The 16,394-nt window shown below is 53.0% G+C and overlaps 1 protein-coding gene across 1 annotated transcript in view; it reads left to right on the top strand.

Annotated features, from left to right (window-relative positions):
• CDK18 (cyclin dependent kinase 18) overlaps nucleotides 1-16,394 on the top strand; it is a 34,119-nt gene that overhangs the window by 1,759 nt on the left and 15,966 nt on the right. The gene's annotated exons all lie outside the window — the stretch shown is intronic.

Here is a 16,394-nt window from a genome sequence, read left to right as displayed (position 1 = left end):
GGAGCAGTTAATAAATGAGTAGTGGAACAACCTCGCCAGCAATCCTGGGAGTTCCTCCTCTCTCATCCTGCTGCGATAGAGAGAAAGAGAGAAAAAAATTACAACTAATCAGGGCTCTGGAGATGTCCCACTGTCCCTGGCCTTGCCATGGATTCTGCCTGGCCTTGGCCACGTCACCGCCGTGTCCCCACGGCTGAGTTCCCCCATCTGTTAACTCTTGACCTTGCTTTCTTCTCAGGGCTTTGCTCCCTGAGCTCTGCAGGGCTCTGGGATGCTGGCAGGGATGGGAAGCACTGAAATCCTCATCTCCATGCCCCTTTCAATGAGGCAGCTCTTTGTGGAGCTCTGAATGGACCCTTCAGAGAGGCTGTGCTGGTGAGAGAGTGACAGAGGGAAGGGATGGTGTCACACATTGGTAGTTACAGGTGGCTGAAGTGCAGCTGGCTGCTTTTTATTGGCTTCCAAACGAGCTGCTTTAAATCTTGAGCTGCTGCCTCTCGTGTGCACTCCTTGCCAGTGTCACTTGTCCCCTGGGGACAGGCTGGGGTGCAGAGGGTGCTGCAGGGGACACTTTTTGCCTTCCCTCACCAGACCCAGAGCAGGCAGATGAGAGCAGCTGCATTTTGGACAGGGTAAAACACAGAGGCAAAATGGCTCAGGGTGCTCGGCTGAGTTTTGATCTCCCAAATTCATGAGGATCCTTCCGTTCTCCCTGTCCCAACACTTGGTCAGGCAGAACCCTGGGTGTCCACTCACCACGTGCACTAAAATATCCACGTTGCAGTTTCCACTGAGACCATCACCCCCTTGGTCCGGCCTTCTGGAGAGAAATGAATGTTTGGTCAATGCCTGTAAACCCTGGGACATTCCTCTGGCTTCCACAGAGCTGAGGTTTGGGCCAGGAGGGCTGAGAATCTCCAGAAAAGCCGGGATCTGTGTGTTTGGAGTCATGTCCAAGAAGAGTAAAAGTTTCCAAAAGGGCTTAGGCTCAGTAGGAGCCTCCCAGATTCTCCTTCCATCCTCGGGGAAATTGAGGCAGCTTCTTCAGGCAGCAGGACAGGGCAGCTTGGCTCAGCTCAGAGGAGATCCCAAGCCTGGAGCGAGTTCAGCTCTGTGTAATTCACGTGCTGACACCCCCAAAGCTCAGCTCTGCTGGGCTGGGTTTGCCTCTGCGCGGGCAGGGAGGCGATGCGAGGGCTCTGTTGGAGAAGGGCCCTTTGCTGGCAGCGAACCCTGTCCAGGCAGAGCTTTGCCCGCCTGGCTTTGCTCTCCTCTAAATCCACTGGCTCCTGCTGTTTGTCCAGGAAACCCAATGGCAGGAAGCAGCCTGTTGATGGACGTGGCCCAGATCCCAATCTGGTGAACAATTAACTTTGCAGAGTCGCTCTGTAATCAGCCCGAGCATCTTCTGCCCTCTCCTCCCGCTCCCAATCTCCCAGCCCAGCGTTCCTTCCAGGCAGCAGCGTTTTGCCCGCAGCCAGTGCTGCTCATCTGCTGCTCGTTTGCTCAGTCGCTCCCAATCTCTGGCTCCTATCTCGTGTCTGGCCGGAAGAGAAAACTGCTGCGGGATTATTCTCGAGGCACGGAGCAGCGCGGGGAGCCCTGGCAGAGGGCTGGGGTTCATCCGTGCTGCTGCCACTGCTGCCACCTCTCATCTGTCTGCTCGTCCTTCACCTCCCTCCACGCAGCTCCTGCCAACCCCAACCTCGCGTTCCCTCTCCTCCTGCCTTTCCCTGCTCTTTTAGGGATGAGCTCCGCAGCTACAGCCGGATTTTCCCAGCCGCATTCCCCACCGGGAATTGCCCACACCTCTCCCTGATCCCTGTTGGAAATCTGGGTGCTCCTTTCCACACCTGAGCAGGAGCTGGGCTCTCCTTGGAGCTCTGGGTGCAGGGTGCAGCTCCAGGTGGAGGCAGGACCTGCGGGAATGCAGCTCGGGAATCGGGAGGATGCTCCAGGCACTCGCTCCAGCGAGTTGGATCCCGCTGCCAGCACCAGCAATTCTGCCTTTGGTTGTGGCTTTTGTTCCCATTTTCCGCTGTCTCTGCCACCCCTGGGGTGCTGGGGGCAGAAATAGCTTGGGAAGTGTTCAGAGGGGGGTGTTAGAGCTGCTCTTTGCAAGGATTGCTGCTTTTTGGGATCCAGGAGCAGCTCAGATGGGACATTTCGGGGATCTCAGCTGGGTTTGCTTCCCTCTCCTCTCCCTGTGTGGGTTTAAACCGGGGACAATTCCTCGTTTGTCACCGTGACCCCTCCACCCCCGGGGCCTGCAGGCACTGCCACAACAAAAATCATAAACTGAGTGGCAAATTCCCAATCCAGAGCTGCCAGAGCTCGGTCCCTGTCACCTCTGCTGGGACACCTGGATCACCTGAGCTGCTGCTGAGATGCAGAGAGAGGGAAAACAGGATGGAGTGGGGCTGGAATCGCTGCCCTTTCCTGAGTGCCTGGGAAGGCAGAGCTCCTGTGGGCACCTGGGAGGATGCTGTTAATGAAGACACTCCAATTACTGGCATTTTCAGTTCATTGTTTGGTTAGTTTTTAATTTTTTCATGTTTTCCCTTATTAATTTTATTGGTGACACCCAAACGTTCCACCCTTGCACCGCCCTTGTCAGCTTCATTTATCAGCTGGGAAACCGAGGCACGGAGTTTAATTCCTGGGGTTGGGAAAATCCCATCACTGGCGGCTCTGGGTCTCAAAGCTGAGACCTAAAACTCTCTCCAGGATCTGCTGGTCTGAATCAAACAGCTCCTGTCTCGCCGTGCTCTGGGTTTTATGAATTTAATTCATCTTTTGGGCACCTTTTCAGTGTTTTTATTATTGAACCCTCTCCATGAACTCACTCCCTCTCTTTTTTCCCCGATCCCTGAAATCCTCAGCCATTTCCTTTAAAAACAACCCAAATTTTCCCAGCTGGAGTGGGGCAGGGCACTGGCTTTGAGCAGGTTTTTGTGGTGATTTTGCCTTGAATTGCTCCATTTAAAAGGAGAGGCTGCTGAAGCCGACCGTAAACACCGAAACCCCCAAAGAAATCAAAGTGTGCCTTTTTTGGGAAGCAGGGAAACATTCCCAGCGTTCCTTTTATTTCTGCTCTTTCTCCATTTTGATTTGAATGGTTTATTTTCTATTTAATGATTCGGGCAGCGTTAATGTGCCGGTCACTCAGGGGTTGGGATTCCTGATCCTGGGGGGATTTATCCTCAAAACACCCCCCAGCTTCTCCCTCTCTCCTGTTGTTCCCAGCACTTCCCACTCTCGGAGCTGTGGCTTTTTTTAGTTGGTAAATCTGACAAGGTTTGTGAGCAGCTCCGCGATTCTGCACTCGGGAACACACACAGGAATATAAATTCAGCACTTTGGGGTTTTTTTCCTGCATTCCAGCATGGAACATCACCTAGAGCTTGGATTTATGCTGTCTGTGACTGGAGTTATTGGGTGGAAAACCTTTTAGGTTGGTGGTTTATGGGCCAAACCTGTGCTGGAGCAAATGTAGATCAAGAGAGATCTTCAGGAGATCCCAGAAACTGAGGATCCAGTCCTGATCCGGTAGATCCATGATCCATAAACAACAGAACCAAGGAAATGGTCTTGGCGTGCCTGGGGACTCTGACGAGGAGGAGGAGGAGGCAGAACTGGAGGTTTTGGTTATACCCAGAGCCTGGTTTGTGTCTCGTCCAAATTAAAATGCAGGGAGAGTCTCAGTGCGCCCAAACTGAATTTAACAAATCAGCCCAACACCACCCCCACGCCCTCCCTGCCACATCCTCTGCCTGAGCAGGGGCTCCCAGAGCCCTGGGGAGAGCAGGAGCAGCAGGAGCTGTCCCATTTCTGTCCCATCACTGTCCCATCATTGTCCCATGGCTGTCCCAGCACCGTCCCATCATTGTGCCATTGCTGTCCCATTGTTATCCCATCTCTGTCCCCTCACTGCCCCATCACTGTCCCCTCACTGTCCCTTTGTTATTCCATCACTGTCCCATCTCTGTCCCATCATTGTCCCATCACTGCTCCTTCACTGTCCCATCTCTGTCCCATCTCTGTCTCTCACTGCCCCATCACTGCCCATCACTGTTCCATCATTGTCCCATTGCTGTCCCACCACTGTCCCATTGTTATCCCATCTCTGTCCCATGCTGTCCCCTCACTGTCCCCTCACTGCGCCATCTCTGTCCCACTGTTATCCCATCTCTGTCCCATCTCTGCCCCATCTCTGTCCCACTGTTATCCCATCTCTGCCCCATCTCTGTCCCTTCACTCCCGTGGGTGCCCTGTCCCTGCAGAGCCTGCCTGGGATATTCTGGATTTCCCCGAATTCCCCACACATGGGGAAGGGCAGAGCCATTTCCTCGGGAAAGGCCCAACTGGGGCATTTGAATTCCAGGCAAACACAGCAGAGCATCGAGGGGGAAGGAGCATTTTTATAAATTACCATTAGCAGCATGTGTGCTGGTTAAGCACTTAATCCCTCCCAATCCCCCCTGATTAACGATTAATTGTGCCACTAATTGCGCTATCATAGCGTGGCAGGCCCAGCCTGCAGCGGGCACAGGCAGCCACACCAGTGCTGAACCACATCAAACTGGGAGCACTGGGAGACCCTGCAGAGAGAACCTGGGCCAAAATCCCTCCTCTATTCAAACCTCGGGGTTATAATCCTGATTTATCTCCAGCGTTTCCTTATCAGCTGGGAGGCAGGAGAGGAGGATTGGATGCACTTGGAACAGCCCTTGGGTCATCCCTTTTTTAGCGTGGATTTTCCTCACTCCTGTGAAAACCACATGAGGATTCTTCTACATTTTGTTTTGGACTGGGGGAAAAGCGCAATATATGAATTTATTTCCATTATTTTCTGCTTTTGATGTCTCTTTAATGCACAGCAGGCTGCAGTGTCCAAGGCCTCTCCTCTCCCTGACAGTGTCCAAGGCCCAGCTCAGTGTCATCCCTTTTTTCCTCCACTCCTGTGAAATCAGCATGGAAATTTGTCTCTGTTTTGATTTGGAGTGGTGGTAAAGCACAATATTTGAATTTATGTCCATTATTTTCCACTTCTGACACCTCTTTTATGCACAGCAGGCTGCATCAGCCGAGGCCTCTCCTCTCCCTCACAGTGTCCATGGCCCTGCTCAGTGTCATCCCTTTTTTAGTGTGGATTTTCCTCCACTTCCATGAAAATCACACGGAAATTCCTCTATGTTTTGTTTTGGAATGGGGGGGAAAGCACAATATATTAATTTATTTCCACTATTTTAATGTTTTTGATGTCTCTTTAATGCACAGCAGGCTGCAGTGGCCAAGGCCTCTCCTCTCCCTGACAGTGCCCAAGGCCCTGCTCGGTGTCATCCCTTTTTTCCTCCACTTCCATGAAAACCACAAGGAAATTTCTCTATGTTTTTGTTTGGAGCTGGGGGGAAAGCACAGTATTTTAATTTTTTTTTTCATTATTTTCCTGTGAAAACCACATGGAAATTTGTTTTGATTTGGACTGGGGGAAAAAGCACAATATATATGAATTTATTTGCATTATTTTCCGCTTCTGATGCCTCTTTTCTGCACATCGAGCTGCGGTGTCCAGGGCCTCAGGGCCCAGCCATGACTTTTCCTGGGGTAGATCCCTCTCTTTCCCTCTGTTATCTCGCTCTGGGCTCTGTTATCTCTCCAAGGCTTGTGAAGGAACCAGCTTGGCTTGTCAAGGGCTCCCTCCCCCAGCGAGGCTTTTACAGCAGAGAGAAGCTGGGTTTGGAGTGAAGTGAAAAAAAATCTTAACAAAAAAAAAAAAAAAAAAAAAATTAAAGGGATTAATTCATTATTTTCTTGAATGATTTCAAAATAATTCAAGATTTTGCTTTGTCCACGAGCGACACGGCAGCTTTGAGGGCACGGGGCTGGCCTTGGCTGGGTGGCACAGATGGCATTTACAGTTTAACGAGGAGCAAGGTTTATCCAAACACTCCGTGCTCAGCCGGGCTCCCAGACAGGCCTGAAACATTTCCTTCCCGGGAAAGGGATCAGAGCTCGCACTGAGGCAGGAATAATCTGTTTATTGCACCTGGGATCGCTCTATTCTGTTGCCTTTTCTTAACTCAGAAGCGAATTTTGAGATCATTTTAATAAGGAGGCAAAATAAAACTGGATTTTTATTTGAAGGTTTTCGGGGGCAGTTATGGGAAAGTTTAATTTTTTAGGGGAAGAGTTAAATTTTTTATTTTTATAGGCTTTAGGAAATTAGTATAATTGATAAAAGGTACTAATTAGGAGGACAAGTGGTGCTGTAATTTTTTTAAAGTTTTTTTTCTTTGAGTCTCTTTTTCTGGTATTAGTCGTATTTTGTCTATGAAAATGAATTTTGAAATATTGTTCTCAACTTTGGTAGTTTGGAAGAATGAAAATAGTGTTGAGGGCTTGTATTTTCTGGGGTTTGGAGTTGGTTTTGGTTTTTTTTTTTTTTTTTTTTTTGCTTAGGGAAAGGCTATGGGAAATTACTGGCAAAATAAGCCCCTAATACAGAAGGTTACAGAGCTACAAATAGATATGAAGAATATAGATGAAGAAATATATATGAATATATATGAACAAATATATATGAACAAATATATACAAAGAATACAGAGAACATAGAAAAGAAAAAAAGGCAAAAAAGCCAAAATGGCTTCGATTCCCTGTCCAGGCGTGTCTGTGCTGGGATTAATGGGGAAATGCCGGGGTTGTGGTGGTCCTGGGATGGATTTTGGGGCGGATTTTAGGGAGGGAGGGGCAAGGATGGCTGAGGGATGGAGGATTCCTGGAAGGCAGCGGGTTTGGGATCCTGGAGAATTTGTGTCGTCACATCCCTGGGCAGTCCTTGGACATCCCTGTGCTGGGGGAAAGGGTTGGAGGAAAAGGGGGAACAGAACCAGAGCATGAGGCAGGGATGTCCCAAAGCCTGGAATTTCGGCAGCAACAGGGATGCCATGCCAAGTTTGCTGCCCCAAAGCTGTGCTCTTATCATCCTGGCAGCCACCTCCTGGGTCAGGAGGGGTTTCCATCCTCCTGCCTTCCTCCAGCAGCTCTGTGGGACAGAAACTCCTGATCCCAGCTGGAGCAAGGACTGGGATGATCCCTTCCCTCACCTGGGAACAGCAGAAATTCCAAATTCCTGATCCCAGCTGGAGCAAGGACTGGGATGATCCCTTCCTTCACCTGGGAACAGCAGAAATTCCAAATTCCTGATCCCATCTGGAGCAAGGACTGGGATGATCCCTTCCCTCACCTGGGAACAGCAGAAATTCCAAATTCCTGATCCCAGCTGGAGCAAGGACTGGGATGATCCCTGCCCTCACCTGGGAACAGCAGAAATTCCAAATTCCTGATCCCAGCTGGAGCAAGGACTGGGATGATCCCTTCCCTCACCTGGGAACAGCAGAAATTCCAAATTCCTGATCCCAGCTGGAGCAAGGACTGGGATGATCCCTGCCCTCACCTGGGAAGCAGAGCCAGGCCAGGAGGATCCCCCAGACCCCACAGACCCCACGTCTCACCCAGCTGGGGCTCTGAGATCATCAGGATGAGGAAGGGTCAGGATGAAAAGTGCTGCGGGATTTCCCTTTCTACGGGAGAGGGATCCAAGAATAATTACTGACCACAGCTCCTGCTGTGCTTGGAAACCCTCTGGTCCCCCAGATGTTGGCTCCTCCTCCCCGTGGCTGCTTTTCCTTCCCATCCCAGGGGAAATATCCCCACACAAGCACAGGGCCCTCCAAGATGGGTGCAGGGCTGGTTTAAGGTTTAATCCCAGCTTAGTGCAGTCAGGGCAGGAGCCTGGCAGGGTTTTCTCCCTCCCTCCCAAACACGTGACCCTCGCAGGGCTTTAAATAAATCAGATTTCAAACCCTTCAGCCCAGGGGTTTTTGTGCCTTTAATGCCAAACTGTGGCACTGCTGCTCCAGAGCTTTGTCCTGGGGGAAGCCCCGGCCGTGGGGAGTGACAGGAGTGGGGACAGGAGGTCAGCAGCACCTTCCCCTCTCATTCCATCCCTGCTCTGCAGGAAAATCTCTCCCAGGGTGGTTTGGGGCTGGTTTAGGAGCAGAGGCAGCTCTGAGGAGCTGCTGGAGCAGAGCTGGGATCCTGCTGGGAGAGGAGGGAGCATTAATCCCACGTGAAGTCTCTCCAGCTCTTCCTCCAGGATGTGGAAACCCAGGTGTCTCCAGGCTGTGGAGTGAAACAAGCAGAGATTTCAGTTTTTTTCCCCAAGTCCTTTTGTCAGGGCAGAGCAAGACAAAACATTTCCAGTCTCCTCGAAAACCCATGGCAAAGAGCCGAGCTCTTAATTGCTCCGAGTGCTCCTGGTGCTGCTCCTCCACAGAAACGTGGGGTTTTGTTTAGATTCCAACTGTTTTGTGAGGCTTTTTTTCTGGGAAATTTAATCCTGTCCAGAGCCTTTGAGGCCAGGATCCCTCTGGAAAGGCTTTTCCCAAGGATCCGGCTTCCCCTTCTTCTCTCCACCATTTGTGTGCTGCTCTTTGTCCCCCTCCTTTTCCATGTGCATTTCCCAAATTCCACAGGGCTATCGGGTGTCCGGGATGTCATTCCTGGTGCTTTAAATATCTTTTTGGAACGGGGAGCCGGGCTGGGATCCCTGTGCTCAGCTGTCCCTGCCGAGCTGTGTCACACCCCCGGGTCAAACCCAGCTCCAGGGGCCGCTCCCACCCTGCAGCTCAAGAAATTCCTTTCCCAAATATCCTCATTTTCCACCCAAATTTCCTTTCAGCCTCACTCTCCTGTACCAGGAAGAGGCCTTGGGTCACAGGAGGAAAATTCCTGTTCAATAGAGAGTGGAAAACCTCTCCTGACCGCTGCAGGGAAAGTGAATCCTGGTTTGCCATGAATTCTTAGCTTGCAGACGAGCCTGCAGCTCTGGGAGCTCTGTGTGGGCTGGGGAAGGAAGGAAAGCCTGATTTAAAAAAGGAAAAAAAGGGGAAAAATGGAAAAGGATGAAAGAAAACAACTTTAATAAGGCAGCAGACCCGACATACGCTGAGTGTGAGGTGTGGGTGACAGCCTTGCACAGCCTCATCCACTGGGAATATTCCTGAGGGAGGCTCGGTGGGATTTGGGCTCTTATTCCCAGGAATCTTCTCCCAAAATGCGGATTCTCCTCCCCATCCAGCCACAAAGAAAGGGTTGGTGCTGACAGCCTCAGCCCCAGGTTAAACGGAGAGATAGGATAAAGAGAGGAGATAACACAAGAGATAAATGAAGAGCCTTGGGAATGCCTCTGGAAGCTTGGCACCTCCCTGCCTGTCTCTCCAGCCCCCTGGGGACGCTGGCTGCCCCTGCAGGGTGGCAGGGCTGGCTTTGTCCCTCTGGGAGTGGCTTCACCCAGCAGGACCCAGGGACAACTCCTTGGATGCGTTTGGATGCTCCAGACCCTCTGTGGGTGACTGGCAGGGAGGGCAGCACAGGACATCAGCTCTCCAGGGGCTGGAGCCGATTTTCCTTGGATTGTGGATGTTAATTGCCACCCAACAATCAGCCGAGTGTCACAAAAGCAGGGACCAGGCTGGTTCCTGCCGTTCCTCCTCAGGAATTTTGTTGATATTCCAGCGGCTCCTCAGGGCTTCGGGGCATTCAGGGTGTGTCGGGAAAGGGTGGAAGGGGAAAGTCGTGGAAAAGGGGAGGGAAAAGCTGAATATTGGACACTTCCAGGAGCATCGCTGAGCTGGGAGCTGCAATTCCAGCATGGCTCTTCGCTCCCTGTCCTGGTTTAGGGCAAATTTGGGAGAAAAACTCCAAAGGGGTTCCTCTAGAAAGCAGACTCAAGCAGCTCCTCCCCCAGCTGGTTCAGAAAAAGATTTCCCTGGAGAGAAGTGGAAAAATACTGTTTATTTAACAGGCAAAGCATTCACCAGCACAAAAAATGAGCAATAATAAAAGATAAAACCTCTCCCACAGTCGGGTCCCAGCCCAGGTGCCCTGGGTGCTGTCACAGCCCTGTGGGAGCCAGGCAGTGCTGCTGGCACAGTGCCCTGAGCCCCCAGGTGACTTCAAATTCAGTCCCAAAAACTCAGAGAGACAGGAAGGGCTCTGTGTCTGAGGGGGAAATCCCTGCTTGGAGTTTTGCTGAGATTTCCCACTTCCAGCACTTCTGGAGTGAACCAGCAGTGCTGATGCAGGGGCTGTGAATCCCTGAGTGCAGGGATCCTCAGAATCCTCAGAATTGTGTTTGAGGGAGAAATTCCTGCTGAGTTTTGCTGACATTTCTCACTTCCAGCCCTTCTGGAGTGAACCAGCAGTGCAGGACACCTGCTGATGCAGGGGCTGTGAATCCCTGAGTGCAGGGATCCTCAGAATCCTCAGAATCAGAATCCTCAGAATCCTCAGAATCCTCAGAATCCTCAGAATCCAGGCTGCTCCTGCCCTGGGGATGCTGAATGTACCAGGGAAGCGCTGACATGACCCCAGCAGGGCGGGGACAATGCGAGTCCTGAGCTCCCCCAGCACTGGGGTGGCCAAACTGGCCAGCAGTGGCCCCATTGTTGTAGCAGCTGAGCACTGGACACTTCTCCCAGGTTAGAGAATAAGTGCCCAGTGTTCTGAGCTGCTGGAATAATGGCTGGCATTGGGATGCCTTGCTCAGAGCTGCCCTGAGCTCACCAGGAGCCGAGGAGAGCTGAGAGCGCAGAGAAAGGCAAAATATCCCGGGGCAGAACAAAGATCCTTTGTGTGCTCCCGTTACTGGGCTCGTTGTCGGCTCCAAACCGAGTGGGAATGTGCATCCAGCAAAGGGCTTCCCTTCCCTGCCATCCCTGCAGCGAGCACAGGTGGGAATCCCATCCCTGGGAGTGTCCAAGGGCAGCTTGGAGCAACCTGAAGATGTCCCTGCTCGTGGAGATGGGATGAGCTCCATGGTCCCTGCTGGTGGAGATGGGATGAGCTCTAAGGTCCCTGATGATGGAGATGGGATGAGCTCCAATGTCCCTGATGATGGAGATGGGATGAGCTCTAAGGTCCCTGATGATGGAGATGGGATGAGCTCCAAGGTCTCTCCCAAGCCAATCCATTCTCTGCTTCCATGAGTTTATGAGCTGGCAGGAAGTTTTCCATGGATCCACCTTTCCCAGGCTATCCTCATGTTCTCCTGACTCTCAGAATGTGTCGTTGTCTCTTAACAACAAATTCCCGACTGGAATTCTGCAGGGGAGGGATGGGAATGCTGTGTGGGGGTGCTGGGCACCCCCAGCCCAGGGTCTCACATCCCAAGGGAATTCAAACCAGCTGAGGGGAGGGGAGGATGCCTTGCCATCATTCCTGATTTATCCCTGTGGCATTCCAGGAGAGCCCAAGGCGGATTGTGAGCCAGCCTCAGGCATTTCCCAGGACATCATTTGTCCTCCCGAGCCTCCTCCCAACTCCAAAGCTGGGATTAAGAGGAAATCCTCTCCCAGTTCCTCCCAACACACAGAGGTCTCCAGGCTGCCACAATCACATTTCTGCATTTGCTGCAATGTGGAGGGCAGCAGTACGGGAGGGCGAGGAATTGCAGCGTGGGGATGGATTGACTCCCTGGGGATCCCTTCCCAGTCATTCCCAGGATGATGGCAATGCTCCAGGGCTGCTGGAGATAACAGGGATTGCTGGCTCTCCCTTCCCTGCGGGATCCTGGCAAGGAAGGGGGAATGTCAGACCCTGAAGGGCAGCTCTGAGGGCGGGAGGTGAATGTGAAGTGTCCCTTGCTGCTTCCCCTCATCCTTCAGCTTTTGGGGAGAATAATTCCTGCTCCAGGAATTCTTCCTGAGAAGCTTCTGCAGGTCCTTTCTGCAGGATTGATCCACGGGGGCTGTGCTGCACTGCATCCTTTGTCACCCCAGGGAGGATCTCTCCCGGCAGGGTTGGTCAGGGTTGGTCCCTGGGGGAATTCCCAGCTGCTACAGAAAATTCAGCCTCAACACTTAGGGTTGAGATGCTGCCAACCCCAAAGAACAGCAGCTGTGGGGTGGAAATTGGGGTGAGATGCTGCCAACCCCAAAGAACAGCAGCTGTGGGGTGGAAATTGGGGTGAGGATGCTGCCAACCCCAAAGAGCAGCAGCTGTGGGGTGGAAATTGGGGTGAGATGCTGCCAACCCCAAAGAACAGCAGTTGTGGGGTGGAAATTGGGGTGAGGATGCTGCCAACCCCAAAGAGCAGCAGTTGTGGGGTGGAAATTGGGGTGAGATGCTGCCAACCCCAAAGAGCAGCTGTGATTTTGACCAATTTCCCTCTGAGTCCCCAGAGCAGCCCGGAATCGCTCCCCATCCCCTTTTCCACTTTTCTGAGGACCTCAGTGCGGTGCTGCAGAGGAAATCCAGAGTGGAGGAGGAATCTGGGGGGGGTGCTGAGCTCCTGTTTGCCCAGGAATGTGCAGCACGGAGAGACCGGAATCCCTCCCGTCTCAGGCAGCTTTTCCCTGCTCCCTCTCCGTGCTGGAGCTCGGGGGAAGCTCGGAGGGACCTGCCTGGCCCTGGGGAGCCTCTGCTGCCCCTGGCTCTGTGTCCAGGCCTGGCCCTGTGAGGAGGGGCACGTATTCCAGCGGGCTTGGTTCGGCCCTGCAGCCACACACAGCGTGGCAGGGTTGCCGTGTTTGCTGAGCAAATAAAAGCTCCACGAGGAGCAGAATTCCCCATTTCTCCGGGCCTTGCAGGAGTGAATCGATGCCACCTAATAGCCAGGAGCACGAAGTGCTGAATAGGGCTTTTCAAGTTTGCCTTGTAAACACAACTGGTAATCTCTCCGGGGATTAAAAAAATAAATAAATAAATAAACAAAAACGGTTTAAAGCAAGGAAACTTTTCCCTCCGAGCCTTCCTCTCTTTCAGCTGGGAAATGGGGGCAGGAGTCTGGTAAAATGATAAGGAAAAACACAGAGAATTGATCATTTTTGAGAGGCAATAATTAGTGCTGGAAAGCTTTGCTTCCAAACCCTGCTGGAGGAGGGAGGGGACAGTTCCATGCTCTGGTGATGCCGAAAATACCTGGCTCAGGAATTCCAGAGCAGGGAAGCCGTAGAAACGCAGGAGAGATCCATTCCCAGCCGGAATGCCTGCGGGAGCAGCTCACCGAGGAACCGTAAAGGTGATTTCCGGACACAGCCTGGAGGGCAGCCTTTAAAGGATCGTTAACTCCTTGTCTGGCTCCCGGGAGGAGCTTTCCTGCTGGGATTCAGCTTTGGGGCTCTTTGAAGTGTTTCAGCCGGGTATTTACTCTCCACCCGTGTTCCACTAAATGCAGATCACTCGCCCTGCTGGCTTTAATCCTGGCTTTTGGCCGGGTTCCAAGCCGGGTGATTTCATTTTTTGCCCGTTGATGCCTAAATTCCTCATTGCCGTGTGAAACTGCTCCTTCCCTTCGTGCCCCGCCGTGCAACGTCGTGTTCCTGCCTGCTGTTCATTATCCAGCTCGCTCTCCCTCCCCGGCAGCATCCAGGGATTGCTGCCATTCCTGCCAGGCTGTAAAACCAAAAGTGATGTCATCGCTTTGCTTAACAAGTGTCACTTTCCCTCGGAAAGTCAATAAATGCCACCGCTTCCTTTAGGACACTAGGAGCGGGTGGGGGGGGGGGGGGGAAACCCCAACAAAATTAAGCAAAATTAAACAAAACAAGAGGCAGTCGCTAGGAGTTCTTCCTTTGAAATCCGTGCCAGGGGAGAGCAGCTGTGAAAAGGGATTTCTTTCTCCCACAAGGAATGCGGCTGGAGGGTGGGTGAAGATCCTGGAACCCCGGGGGGCTGAGGGGCACCCCGCATTGCCCGCCCGACCCTACATTCCCACTGGAACCCCACATTTCCCGCCCCAGCCTGACCCTACATTCCCCCTGGTGCAGAGGTTGTGGGTGCTTTGCTTCCAGCAAATCCCAGCTTTGGGATCCTGTATGGATCCCATATGGGACAGGGCGAATTCCTGTCGGGGAGGAACAGAGGGCTGAGGACAAGGACAATTCCATAAATCCCATAAATCCCAGCTCACAATCCCATAAATCCCAGCTTTGGGATCCTGTATCCATATGGGACAGGGCAAATTCCTGTCAGGGAAGGAGCCAAGGGCTGAGGACAAGGACAATCCCATAAATCCCAGCTCACAATCCCCTAAATCCCAGCTTTGGGATCCTGTATCCATATGGAACAGGGCGAATTCCTGTCAGGGAAGGAGCCAAGGGCTGAGAACAAGGAGAAGCACAATCCCATAAATCCCAGCTCAAAATCCCATAAATCCCAGCTTTGGGGTCCTGTATCCATATGGGACAGGGCAAATTCCTCTCGGGGAGGAACCAAGGGCTGAGAACAAGCACAATCCCATAAATCCCATCTTTAATGTGAACTCCCACAGCAGATCCCGAGCAGGTCCAGGTGTAGGTGGAAAAATGAGCCTGGGGATGCGAGACCATGAGCAGGGAGCAGCTCGGGCGTGGCAGGAGAGGCTGCAGCGATCCCGGGGCTATTTTTACCCCAATCTCGGTTCCTCTCCTCTCCCAGGTTTATATTTAGCAGCCTGGAGCTGCTGGCATTCCTGCAGGAAGCAAAGGGGGAAGGATTTGGATTTGTGGAGCAGTTTTGTGTCAGTGAGAAGCTGATTCCCTGTAAACCATCCACAGCTTTTTGGGGAGGGGAAGGGAGATGGAGACACCACTTCTCCTCATTTTGCTCGTTCACCCGAGCGTCTTTCCTGCTCCCTGCATCTTTCCTGACCCACATTTGATCCTGATCAAAGGATCAAAGGAGGTTGTGGATGGGCTCCTGGGGGATTGTCAAAGCAGGAATTGCTCAGCCGAGCACCTTCCCGAGATCCCAACATCCTGCTTGATGTCCTGATTATCTCATTCCAGTCCCTGCCAGGCTGGGACTTTGTCCCTAGTGCAGGACCAGGAGCTGGACTCACTTCTTTCCTCCAGCCAGCATCGCCAAATCTCCTTCGGAACCCAGAGCATCCCCGGTGCCACCTCTTCACTGTGTGCAAGCACGTTCCTGCAGGGCTGGGAAAACATTCCAGTGTCTGAAGCTGGAGTGGAGGTGTCTAAAACCCTCCCTCCTCCCTTGCCACCCCCGGCAAACCCCCCGAGCCCTGACTCCAGGCTCGGCCGAGCCTTCAGCCTCAGGAATTGGCGGCGTGGAAGGCGGGAGCTGAGCGGGGGCAGCCGCTGCGTGGGATTCAGGTGAATCCCCGGGATTTTCAGGGGATTCACCCACTGCAGGGTGCCGAGCCTCGCCGCAGAGCCTGGCAGGAGCCCAGGCGGAGTGTTTATATTGCTGACGGATAATCTTTTGAGCTTTCACATGCAGGCACGCCGGGCCGGGTGTTGCCGTTGTCCTGGAGACGGGGATGCGCCGGCTCCCCATGCGGGGTGTGATCCGTCTGGAATGCTGCGATCGCCCCTGGGCGGTGCTGATAAGCCTGGGAGGGGTCTGGGGGGGCTCTGGAGACAGAGGGAAGAGCAGGAGTGGGGACGCACCCAGGAGGAAGGGGCCGAGCCGCTCCGGGGGTCCGGGATGTGCGGGGGGAAGAGCCCTGTAGGGAAAAAACATCCCTGAGAAGTTCTGGGGCCTGTGTGGTACCAAGGGGTGATTGCGCTCTTCAGGTTGGGTTGGGGGCTGAGAGCAGCGTTAAAGCCCAGGGCTGTTCATGGAAAATCCCCCAGCGGGGAGGTTGGAGCGTCCAGAGGATGAGGGATGCAGGAGGAGCATCCCCACACTCCTGGGATTGGGAAGAGGAGATGAAATGGAGATTTTTGCAGTTCACTTGAATTAACAAAATGAATCAAGCATTTATATTTTAGCTTGTAGAGTTATGTGTTGAATTTAAACCTTTTACTTAAGAAACCTCTGCCATGGTACTTCAGAGAGGGACAGATCCAAACCTCCTGAAGCCTGAGGCTGGAAGGGGCAGAGCTGTGGCTGCTTGGGGGTGGGACGCTGATACCCCATCCCTGGCAGTGCCCAAGGCCAGGTTGGATGGGCCCTGGAGCAACCTGGGACAGAGGAAGTTGTCCCTGCCCATGGCAGGGGGTGGCATGAGATGATTCCCAAGGTCCCTCCAATCCAAACCGGTTTGGGATTCTGGGATTTCGTGTCCGTAAATCCAGGGAGTGCTGGATCCGTGCTGGATCCGTGCTGGATCCGTGCTGGCCAGGAGGAATTGCAGCGGGGCTGGAGCCCAAACCCCACCCAGGCAGCACCTCCAGCCTGATCCCAGCCCCGCTGAGCCTGGGAAGAGCCAAAGCAGGAAAGGCAAAGCCGCGTCCGGGACTTGCTCCCCGCCCGCTCCCGTGGCTGCTGAGCCCCAGCCCGGCCCGTGCCCCGGAGGGTTTTCTTCCTTTAAGGGTTTTATTGCTTTAATCTGATCTGCGGTTAAGGCGATTCTGACGCCCAGAAGGAGGAGGCACCGGGAG

Source organism: Vidua macroura, chromosome 24 (assembly GCF_024509145.1).
Source record: "Vidua macroura isolate BioBank_ID:100142 chromosome 24, ASM2450914v1, whole genome shotgun sequence".
In the NCBI taxonomy this organism is placed as follows: domain Eukaryota; kingdom Metazoa; phylum Chordata; class Aves; order Passeriformes; family Viduidae; genus Vidua; species Vidua macroura.
This window is presented reverse-complemented; position numbering and strand designations above follow the sequence as displayed.